Source organism: Amblyomma maculatum, chromosome 10 (assembly GCF_055883805.1).
Source record: "Amblyomma maculatum isolate TAMU_Amacu chromosome 10, ASM5588380v1, whole genome shotgun sequence".
Classification (NCBI taxonomy): Eukaryota; Metazoa; Arthropoda; class Arachnida; order Ixodida; family Ixodidae; genus Amblyomma; species Amblyomma maculatum.
Window position 1 is genome coordinate 105,990,497 of NC_139353.1, and position 11,246 is coordinate 106,001,742.

An 11,246-nucleotide genomic window follows, 5' to 3' on the forward strand; every position below is an offset into this window, starting at 1 on the left:
GTATTGCCCGTGGCTCGAAGCGCCCGGTGCTTTCCGTCCCTCTCCACTCGTTCCATTCTCGGCTTCGTTTCCATTCCTTCGTTTCCTCGATGGCTTCCATCCTCGGCTTCCAAAAAACCACCGACAACTGACCGATGCAAAGGCAGCACATCAGCGGGCACGGCACAGAACCCCGTGAGTACTCTGCGGCTTGGGATTTGGGTTAGGCACCGGCCGTGACGGAGGACGATAGTGCGGACGTGCTCAGAGAGCACGTCCGCAGAGGGCACCCAACCATAACGCGTACGCGCGTTATGGTTGGGTGCCGCAGTAGTCGGAGTAGAGGTACTAGACCTGGGTCCGACAAACCAAGTACGTCCACAGCTTCACAGCTCTAGTGTGCGCTTAAGACAGGGATCGGTGGCGACCACGGCTTAGGCGATAGGATTGTAGGTCAGGCTTGTAGAGGTCGCCACCACATACACCGTCTCCATAGGGCAACGTGTACGGAAGTTAACTGCAAGTGCAGTGGCGTTAGCTTAGCTACTCTCTCTACCCCCCTCGCGCGCAACAGCCTAAAAGCCTATCGCGGTGGCACTAGACGAAATCAAGCGATAGCAAATCTGTAAAGTCGACGATGCTTACACATCGGCAAAGGCCAGATTGCCGACTCGTAAGGTATAGCGCGCACGGGGGCACCGTACACGCCCTCAGGGCTACATAGATGGAGCAAGACGAACGGTGGTGTGCATAATGGTAACGTTACATAGGAGTAGGATAGAATGCCCATGAAACGATTGATTGTGATTCCACGTCCCTAGTGGGTAATGTACAGGGGAGTAAAAGTCGTGGCTCGCACTACAATACGTCCTACACCTAGTTTCGGGGATTCGTAAATGTAATGGGGGGAGTTCGGGGTTCCTGACACGGCAATGGTCCGTGTCATAGTGGGTTGGGAATTGCTGGGTTGATTGAGGGGTCCGGCCACATCCCCTCATGGGCAGCACACCACGCAAGGAAGAAACCAGTCGCACTAAAAGCGCGTACGCACGGGGTTCGATTGGCAACGGGGGCTTAACGTAAGGGGGCAGAAGACCACCTTAAGGCTAGGATCTGTAGGGCCGCTAGGGTTTCAGCAGGACCAGCAGGCCACATCAGCGCCGGGAGGGTCGGCGCCGCACCGGGACCGTCCTGAGTGTCCACCGGGCGTGAGGATTTCGCTGCGCCTCGGATCTCGGTGCGGCGGCGTTAAGTACGGTGGACACGTCTCTACCGAGCGTGAAGGGCTCCTCGGACAGACTGACATGACACCGTCACCCAGTCGCTCCGGTAGCAGTTTCGTATGACTCTTCCGTGGGCTGCACCGGTAAGCGCCGAGGTCGGCACGAGCCTGAGGGCGTTTCTCTTTCAGCGCGCACGTGCCTATGGATGGGACGGGACTGTGGGTCTGCGGAGGAACCCGTGTCGACGTTGTGCAGGGGTGCAGAGTCTGTGTATATCGTTCTTGTTATGTGTGTGTCGCGTGCGACGGTGGCCCCACGGCTGCCGCACAGACTCTTCTGCGCTTTGTACAACGCACAGATTTCTCCTTGTCACGGTCGCCAAGCCTTGCACGGTAATGAATGTGCATCGCTCTTTAAGTGGTGGGGTTACGGGAACATTGGCAAAGTCGAGTCACGCAACGGCAAGAATTAGTTGCCCAGATTTGGGCGTCTGTCACTTGCGTTGCCTTGTTATGTGACGTGACCGTGAACGCAGACCTTCGCGGGGGGGCGAGTACCGGCCAGTGCCCAGGCCCCATTCACGACCGGTCGTGCAATAACGTAAAATGTAAGCACCTTGTGTGCACAGGGGCCCAACTAGTAACATAGGGGGCCACGGGCACTGGTTCCGATACATGTGTGTGTATGTATTCTATATTGCACCTACATAGCTATGTGCCAAAATTTGCGGCACGTGTGTAACCAAGAGCTCTCGGCGAGAATGAAATTGACGTGTGTGGCTCAAGAGGCACGTTATTGGGGTTGGGAGATTGCCCACATTCTCGCTCGAGGTTCGGTGGATATTTTCCCAAATTCCCGGTCGAGGCTCTCTGTCTCGGTCGACCGGGCGTTATTCTTGAACGTCAGTTGTGTAATCTAGGATGGTCACTGCAGCAGCAACACACGGGGATAAGGCACACGTTACGCGCTGAAACGGAGCAGGTGGCCGTGACTTTTGTGCGAGGGGTTGAGTTCGCGGAAAACACTTTTTGGGGGAACGGCGGTGACCATACCGGTGAACTGGTGCACATTTCTGGCTGCATTGGGTTAACGTAATCTAGGACGAGCCTTGGTGAAAGAAAAGTCACTCCATAGTCTAAAGCCACACGCGCTGTCCTTACTACTCGGAGCTGAGTGAGGCGACCTAATAGCGGCGCGCGATGGACAACCGAAAGGTTGTCGCCGGCCCTTCGCGTTGCCGTGGTCGCGGGACAATAATCTAAAGGCTCGTTTGGTGAAAGTGTGGAGACGGAGGCGTGGAGAGGAGTGGACGTCTCCCTAACCTACGCCTCGGGTAAGGTCGCTGTCCCGGCGCTGTTATATATATTGCGCCAGGCGGTAGAGCTTCTCCGAGATGTTGATTCTCGTTATTCCCCGGACCGAAGAATTCATCGGACCGAAGAGGACTCAGACCATCAATAAAGAAAGATTGTTGTGGAGACACAGAGCGTCGTGTGAATTTCTGCAAATGTATGCTTCTGAGGCATACCGGTCGCTTTCCTTTATTTGAGTAAACAAACACACTGCGCAGCTGACACGATTCCGTCGATGGCGCGCGCACAGGTATCGAGTTCCAAATTGCACAGCTTGGTATTGGCGTCGGTCACCACAGCCCAGTCCCCGTCGACGACCCGGACGCCCATTTCTCCGCGAGCAATAGCTTCCAACTCCGAGCACTGGGGATCGTAGGCAACAGCGTCAGCACCGATAATTTCGACGGCGTTCCCCTGGCGTACCCAGCGTCCCCAATATCCGTTGCGGTAGAACACGACATATTGAGCGCGTTGAGGCTTGGCGGTACCAGCTAGAAAGTAGTGAGCTATCACAGATAGGAACGTGTCCGTAAAAGCAGCGGCATCCCATGCGTTCTGGGTGGGGGGATGATCGGTCTGGCAGCAACGCATGGAGCCGCGAACTGCGAACGTCTCTTGGATTTCAAAGTTGCGCTTAGCTAAACACTTGACGCGCTCGAGCGCACTTCGCGTGTCTTCAGGGCGCGCACACTGCCACACAACGGCCCACACAGACATTGGGTCGTCCAAAGCCGGGCGATCTCCCACCAGGTCCGACGCAGTGTCGACTAGTTGCGCGGAGCAGTGGTGCACCCAGACCGCCAAGCGATCGTACACGAGCGTCAAGTCGTGAACGTAGGCTGCCCGAGTGAACAACGATGCCGATCGCACAATGCGTTCACCCATGGAGCCCAGCCAAGTTGCCCGGGGGGCGCACGGAAAGCCAGCGTAGAACGTGGTGAGCTGCTGCGGCATCCCGGGCGACAGTTGTAGAATCTGCACAGAAGCGTGACAATGTACAGCGGGACAGAGGAGAGAAGGGAGGATGCACACTCACCTGATTGAGCCGATACGAGCACACGGTCTCGTTGGAGCGCCCCCTGAACAGGGCCTCTGTTTGCAGGTCGTTGTACAACTGCCGCGGCAGCTTGAGCGGCTTCAGTCGCGGTTCCGGCTGCACTCCCAATCGTTCGCCCAAAGGTCGGGCGAAATCGTAATCGTCGCCACCGCCGGACACGGTGCTCCTGCAGCCTAGCAGCACGCTGATGCGGGTGGCGTGAGGGCGCAGACGAAATCGAACGCAGCGCATCGGCGCTTCTCCGCCGACCATGGCTCGCAGTGTCACCATGTCGGTCGAATCCTTCGCCTTGGAAGCGGCAGTGAAGGCCGGCGTGTTACTATAGAGGTATGCGCGATTGTGCATGACGAACGCGGCCTGACCATTTCTCCAAAGCACTAGGGCGGCTAGCTGCGCTTGGGCCGTGGCGTAACAGACTTCGACGAGCACGCTCACGTACTCCGCGAGCGGGTGGTCGCTGCCGAGGTCCTCGCGCGCGACCTCCAGTCCGGACGGCCAATCGTTCGGGAGCGGAGCCGTGCACGAGGAGCAGGGTTCCAGCGCGTATTGTGCGTCACACATTTCAGCGATCCGCGTTTGCATGTCGTCTATGTCTTCTTCGGCGGTCGCGGCGAACGCGAGCGTCGTACAGCGCGTGCCGTCCCCCACGTCGAACGTCCTGTCCAGTCCCCTGGCAACTAACCACGCAGCGTCCACATGCACAAAGCTCAGCAAGCTTCGGCGGCGTTGCCGACACAGCCCCCACTCGCAGCCCCGTGCCATCTCAAAGGCACGCATCACTACAAACACCTCAAGTGGCAGCTCGTAGTGTGCCATGCGCGTTTGAGCGACTTTGTGCGCGCCGGCCACACTCTTAAGGAGAAACGAGAAAGGGGAGGGATACTTTATTCAGATTATGAAGTCGCGGCCAAATTTCATTTCCGCAATGTGCACCACTGCCATTTCTTTGGTTTCGTCCAAGTATTTGCCAAACAATCCGGCCAGGGAATGACACACCATCGAAGGATATGTGTCAATATCCATTAACTTTAGGGTATAGCTGACGGCGCGGGCCACGTCTCCATGCGGGTCTGTGAGCACGGGGTCGTAGCTAGGCCACAGCAAACACCACTTGTCGTTTCGAGCTCGCAGTCCGACACGGCCCTTTTCCATGGCACTAATCACGTCCGGGGCGCACAACATTTCTGCGTGGGCCCTGTCGACGAGCGAAACGCAATGCTGGCCTCCGCCGCGCACACACCAGCGGCCCAGGTATCCGTCGCTGTACCACAAGCATTCGGAATCGTCGACGATGCGTCGCGGCGCCGCTTCCAAGACGTGACACTGGAGAATGGCAGTAAAGGTCCGGCTAAACGATTTGCATTTACGCATGAAATAGTAGTAGACATCGGTGTCGGGCACACAGGAAGAATCGAATGTCTCCATCACCTCGAAAATGGCTTTGACAAACGCGACCGCCTCGTCTCCAACCTCCGCGGCCTTCTCGAGCGAAGTGAACTTCAACATCGCGAAATTCACGAAAAGGTTCGATTGCATTTTAGCAACAATCTTGAACGCTTCGTTGTCTGACGAGTATTCCATCATGATCGTGGCGACACCTCGCTCTTGCGCCAGGCTAATCGCCGAGGCAATGGCCCAGGATAGCATCGCCGATTTCATTCCCATTTTAGCGACCCCTGCCTCAATTGGGAAGCATAAAGACGTTAGTTTCACTTTGCATCCGGGATCCACCGAAGTAACAGCCTTGGTCAGCAATTCCTCGAACGCTTCACAACAGCAACGTTGTTGCTGCGGTCCCCAATACAGCGCTTCTGCTTGCAGTATTGTGTGCGCGTCGGCGAACGAAAGCGTCTCGTCGGCGGTGCACCACCGCAGCCGCCGCCTAGGCGTGTCGCCGGCAGTGTCCTTGAGGGGCATTACCGGCGCTCTGTCGGTGAACACGGCATTTCCAAACGTGTTGGCTATCGTCTCGGAGAGCTGTGGCGAGGACGCGGTAACGTGTTGGCCGAGTACGACGCGTATACTGAGTTGTCCGCAGCGCACCTCGCACACACACGAAGGCAAGTCTGGGGTGCTCATAACCATGTCCCCAAATACGGAGACGTCGGGGTCGTCGGTTGTTCTGGGAAAGTTGGCAAAGATGTGCACGGCCTCGGGGTGGGTAAAGACGTACGCTCGGTTGTGCGTCACAAACAATGCCCCGAAAGCATCAGTTTGCTCCGGGGTGCACATGAAAGCACAGTACAGCGGGTTGGCCACGGCCTCGCACGTGTTGGCGAACGCAGTGAGAACTGCGTGATCGATTCTTGCGAGTTCGGCGTTCACTTGTGCGGAGATGCGCGTTCCGCAGCCGCACCGGTGGGCGTTCCAGCCTCGGTACTCCTCGTGGACCAGTCTCTGCGCGGCTCCCCTGTCCATAACGTGAAACTCCCTGTAGTCCATCTCGGGGCAGGGGAAGCGTGTGAACAAGACGGTCTCCTTGCTGTCACAATAGCGCACAAACACGTAGTCGGCGTCGACGTGCAGGAAGACGCACTGGCCGCGTCTGCGATTCTTACGCAGTCCCCAGTCCGTAGCATTGGCTCCGGTAGCGTCCAGCAAACGACTCAGCCATTCGGTTGTCGGCTCGGGGCAATGCGAGCAGTGTAATTGTTGCATCTCCATGGTGTTTGAAGATCGACACTGCTGCGAACCGCGCGTCCCTATGTACTACCGGCAGGCCCCCCTCCCCCGACGACGTCTACTGCCACGCCCCATACAGCGAACGCCCAGTACAGCGAATGGATCCGTCCCCGTTTCGTTGCCGCAAATAGTAGAAGCGATTCACGTGTACGTTCATACAGTTTCTGCTCGTGCCCTTGGTCACGTACTTTTGCACGGCGCTTTCGAATTTGTTCTTCTCCGCGTCTGCGCCGAGCAGGGCAACGAGGCTCAGTTCTGGCGTCTCTTGCCAGCCGTGGACCAACCCCGAGGCGACGGCTTCGGCAAGCTCCTCGATGAGCACGGCGTTGCGATCCGAGGCCAACTGACACTGCATGCCAAGGGGGGACGGCTATGTTGTTGCATTACGGCAGGGTCACGCTACGCTTACCTTGGCTGTAAACTAGGAGCCCGTCGATTCGACGACCAGACAAAGCTGCGGTCTCTGTCCGGCCAGGGCTAGCAAGTCGCGCCGTGCCGTCTCGGAGAGCGAGTCGGCCCGCACGAGTGCCAGCCGTCGCAACCGTTCGTGCGCCCTCGCAAAATTACACAGCGCATTCTCGAATTCTGGCTTGAGCTTGTTCGGGACGGGCAACGTGATCGAGCGCAGCCTGGGGCAGTTAACGGCGGTGTCTAGTAAGCGCACTAGTGCCTCGCACTCTGCGTTGCCCGCGACGGTGGCTAAGCGCACAAAGGCCAGGAAGCCGCCCAGTTCCGTGGCGTCCGCTTGCGTGAGCAGCATGCCCGCTCCCACGACGATCGAGAAGGGGAACATGGAGTGCATCACGCACGAGCGATACGCGTCGGCGAACGAGTTGTACGTTTCCAATTGCATGCGCGCAACCACCGAAGTGGTGCGGTGTTTGCCTCGCACGGGAACCGCTAGCATGGCGAACAGCACAACGTTGACGCCGCTTCTCGCCATTTCGACGTCTCGCACCGTGAACGGCGGCGTCTGCAAATTGCACATGCCGGCTGCCGCGGTGAAAGCGGCGAGCGAAAAGTCTGGCACGAGGCGGTTCAGGCTGAGTGGACACGTTCCTACGTCGAGCGTAGCCAGCGTGCTGGAATTGTAAGCTTGCTCTACGATATTGTACACCAGCGAGGGCGCGATGCTTCGGTACCGGATCTCCACGAGCGTCGGGTGATCCCCCGCGAGCCTCTCAAACATGGACCCCGTGAGCGAAGCGTCGCGCAACTCAAATATGCGAATGCACGTGCACGCTTCGACGGCGCGAAACACGGACGTGGACGAAACAGCGTCGAGATCGGGCCGGCCGTCTTCCAGGCGCAACGTTGCCGCGTCGCCCACGTCTACGTAGGGGACGTTGTGCGCGTAGGCGTAGCGTAACGCGGCCGTGCAGGGACAGCAGCGGCCCGGGATTCCAATGGCAGCGATCAGTAGCGAGTCACCGTTGCGCGTGATGCAGCGCGCCGTTGCTCCGATGCGACAACCTGTGGGCCAGAGGCCTGCTTCGCGTTCTCTCGTAATCATTGGCCACGCTCGTACAAACACGGTAGACGGTATGTGCGACGGCAGCAGACACACGTGCGGGCCGTGGTCGAGTTCGAGAGCCTCGATCCCCGGCGGCACGCAATCCATAACGCCCGGAAACTGCGTAGGCAAAGAGCAGTGACAGCAGCGATGGGGCTTCGGTCCCTCCCCGTACTTACGTTGGTTTCGGTCCCGGCAACGTACTCGAAGCTGCGAGGCCTGGTTCGTCCTACGATGTCAAACAAGTTGAGCCTGTCGCAGCCGGCCCAGCTCTTGTTTTCGGCCGCCGGGTCGTCGCTGCGCACGTCGTGCACGACGAGATAGGCTACCGAAATCCACGGTAGTGCTTCCGCGTCGACCCTCGTCCGATCTGCCAGGTCTGGGCACGTAAAGTCGTGCAGCGAGAGCACGCGCACTTCGCAGGAGCGGCGAATCGTGGCCTAGAGCAAGGCTCACAATCGAGGGCCGGCAGTTTGCTTGCGCCCAACGAAATGATACTGCAACGTTACCCCGAATTAGTAGCCGCCGCCAAACCAGGTACGAGCATCTTACCTGTGAGACGCAGTTGTGCTCTCGCACAAAGCCCAGCTCTTTCGGGCTAGGAATGCCGTCATCGTCTCGTACCGTAATGGCAACCGGAATACCTCGAGCATTGACGGAGAATGCGTGCGGATTGAGTGGCAACGCCGCGGGCTTCCAATCTGCATGCAACAGGCCTTGCACCGCGAGGCCAACGTCGTGCAAGGCGTGCGCCATGCCCGCCGGCGTGCGCGACCAACAGCACGCATCCCCCGAGCAAGCTCCGCCGAACTCGATAGCTTCTGCGGTGGGAATTTTGCAGAGCGCATTCCGTGTATGCGTAGCATGGCCGGCACGAGCGCAAATCCGTCGCCAGCCTCGTGGAGCACTTGGAAACCGGCGTACGAGAGAACGCGATTGGTTACTTGTAGTCCGTCCGGAGATTGCAGCATGAACGCGTTTCCCGTGCACGATTGCTTGCAAGCATCGCGAAAGCGCAGCAGCCACCTGCGCATGCGATCGGTGAGCACGCACCAACCGTCCATACTCGCCGACGGGAGCATTTCGGCGCTCTCTTATTCGGTCTCGCCACCTGTTGGGGGAGACTTTTGAACGGTCGGAGACTGCTTGGGGGGGGGAAACTCTTTATTCAGGTTGTTGCCGTTTCCGTCGGCCAGGCCGGCTTGACGTCGCGCACGGAGAGAAACGACGCCACCAGAGCCATGCAATCGACATTGAGGGATCCGAGCGTTGTCGTTTCTCTCCAGTCGAGACAGCCGATAACGCGCATGTAGTTGTAGCGCAGAAATCGGCGGCCGGCCGCCACCGCCTGGGAGCCCACTTGGCGCTCGAACCAGTCGAAGGACGCGAGCTGTTCAAAGGCCGCGGCGCACTAGAGCGCGACTCCTCGTTCCACGGTGTCTTCGGGGTCGCGCGCAAACTGCTCGGCTCGTTGGCCGAGCACGCGATTCCGAAATAGCACCTCGCTCACTTGGCCGTAGGCGGCGGAATCCATGCAGGCGCGCGGGTGCTGTCCCGCGCCGGGCAGTTCCACAGCGAACATGGTGGTGAGCTAAAACTCGCGCAGCGCGTAATTATCGACCAGCGGCACGAGACTGCACGGGCACGGGCGGTCGCACAACAACACGCGCAGCGAGTGCAGTTGGTTGCACGTCCACAGTATGGTAAAGAGCTGCACGTTGTTTAGCGCGCTCAAACTGGCCGATCGCAGTTCTCGATTCAAGCCGACCACCAACACGAGCATGTCTGCCATGTCGTCGTCTCCGTCGGAAGGCAGTAGCCCCATGACGTGGAGATCGCGGCCCGTGCGATTGTTAACGGAAGCGAGAACGTGCGTCAAGTGCGAGCGGTACTCTTCGTCCCGCGGCTGCGGGTTGTGTAAAAGCATGAGCTTTGTGCCGCACGTCGGCGCCCCGTATCGATCGATCACTGCTTGCAGAGCCGAGAACTCGACCGTTAGGTTGAGCAGAATTCGGCGGTTGTCCCCGGGCACAAAGCGCACGCTAGTCACCAGGACAGACGTAGCAAACGTGTCGTCGAACGTGGGCGATTCGATTTCCCGTATCTCGATCCCCGGCACGTCGCGCAGCGCAATTCACATGCTTTCCTGGCCTTCTTCCAAGGCCAGGGCCGCGTTGTGAAAGTCTAGTTCGACGTCCACCGTCAGCTCGCCCCGCTGCCAGGCGGCCAGAAACGTGTGAAACGTGGCCGTCTGGTCCTGCGTGCAACGGAGCAACAATTCGGGGTGCGTCACCGGGCCGGAAATGCGGCACCTCCAACCGGTCGCGAGCCACTGTTCCGGCGCGCCGCTGCGGTAAATCATACTGAGTCTCTCCACGGCCGACAGGGCGGTCAACGCTTCGGCGTCGAGCTCCAGGGTCGGTAGCCGCAGCTCTCGTCTCACCACGGGAATGCGCGTTACGCGTTCCGGGGGCACCGCGTCGAGTTCGAGCACGTCTAGGTTCGCGGGCAACGAATCTAGCGTATCGTTGGTGCGCACAATGGAAAGGTCGCGCAACTTGGGCGTTCGCTCGATCAGCACCGCTGCGTCGGTCGCGCCCAGCTGCGTGCAGCTGAGCGCCAGCGATCGCAGTTCGGGCAGGCCGCCGGGAAACGTCTGGCGCGTGGACCGCCGGCGCCCTTGGTTTCCGGACGTAACGGGGCCGATGGGGCCCTTGAGCACCAGCTTAGTTACGGGCGCTCTGGCAGCGACGAGCGCGGCCAGGATGCTCTCGGCTCCCAATCCGTTAGTAATGGTGACGCTACTGAAGCAGCGGTGGGTCCGCACGAGGCCGGCTACCACTCGTATGCGGGCTTGCAGCGCTCGGCGACTGATACTGCTGGGTGAAGCGATCTCGCAAAAGCGCGGCGTGAGCTCTAGCAGCATGGAGCGCATGTCGTCCGCGGGCATCACCGAGTAAGGGCTCGCGCGCAGATACAGATTGATGTTACGCCAGGCGTTCGGCAGCAGGCCGCACGCGACGGGGTCGCCCGTGCACACCGTGTCGCTCGACACGATGCTGCGAGCGAACACGCGCTCCTTGTATGAATCGCGGTCCACGACTGCATTGTCGGGCAAGAGCTGCAACTGCGGAGGTACCGCGACCAGGATTACCCGTACTCCATTGTCATCTGCGTCGACGGCTTCGTTGTGGGCCTGCATTATTTTGCCCGACGACCGGTGTGCTGTGTATTCGTGCGTCTCGCAATCTAAGTAATACGAACGAACGAATGACGATAGGAAATCTTTATTTGGCGTCAAAAGAAATTTCGGCCTCGATGTCGCTGCCGGCTTCGCTTTCGGAAGTCGGCCGTGCCTCTATGGTGTCGATGTCGCGCAGGCAAGTTTCGAGATCCACATCGTCTGACATGACGGATTCCGTGGCGGCGGCGAACTCGGG